Below are 774 nucleotides of genomic sequence, written 5' to 3'. Positions count from 1 at the left end.
TTTTTTTTTTTTTTTTGGTACCAGGGATTGAACTTGAGTCCTTGCACTTGAGAGGCAGGCGGCACCACTGTCACATGTGATCTTGTTCCTAGCAACTCTGGAGGGAAATTATTTATCCCTGTGGCACAGAAGGAAACTAGGCTTAAAGGGGAAGCTAGATTTACAACAAAATCCTGAGCTTGTGCTCTGAAGCATCCAATTTGATCCCCTCTGATGACACCTTTCTGGGAGACAGCCAGGTCAGGTCAGCCCCTTGACCCCTTGGTGGTTCTTCCTAAGTATTCCTGCCAGAGCTCCTCCAGTTCTAGGTATGCACACCAGCCACTCCTCCCACCTCCACAGGTCTCTCCCATAGAAATCCTCTTCCCCACACATGGGTCATGGGCAATCCTTAGCAAAATCTACACCTAGGTTGTCCTCTCCAGGAGATCCCACCCCTGCCAAACAAGTTAATACCCTATGTCAATCCCAACTCTTTCCACAGAAATATCACAAACGCTTGCTCCTTAGTTCCTCTAATCCCATTCCCCAATCCTGCTAGAAAGCCGTCCTTTTATAACACCAAATTCACTCTTCTGAACCATGGTCTACTCAAGATAGTTGCAGACCATCTACCGTAACCCCTCAGTCCCATAATCCTACCTCTAGCTGCTGAAGTGGTATTCCAGTACTCCCTAATAAACCACTGGGGGGTGGGGAATAAGTAACTGCTTTGGGGCACCAGGAGTCTCTCTTGGAGATATTCAGCCCAAGACACACTTGTCCCACTCCACC

At 48.1% G+C, this 774-nt stretch overlaps 1 protein-coding gene across 1 annotated transcript in view; it reads right to left on the bottom strand.

Moving 5' to 3' along the window:
• The window catches only part of Hnrnpul1 (heterogeneous nuclear ribonucleoprotein U like 1), a 34,426-nt gene that overhangs the window by 33,166 nt on the left and 486 nt on the right, over positions 1 to 774 (bottom strand).

The sequence above is a fragment of the Fukomys damarensis genome, unplaced genomic scaffold (assembly GCF_012274545.1).
Source record: "Fukomys damarensis isolate Sample0158 unplaced genomic scaffold, DMR_v1.0_HiC HiC_scaffold_19, whole genome shotgun sequence".
Lineage (NCBI taxonomy): Eukaryota > Metazoa > Chordata > Mammalia > Rodentia > Bathyergidae > Fukomys > Fukomys damarensis.
The sequence above is the reverse complement of the archived record's forward strand: the minus strand, read 5'-3'. Positions and strand labels throughout refer to the sequence as shown.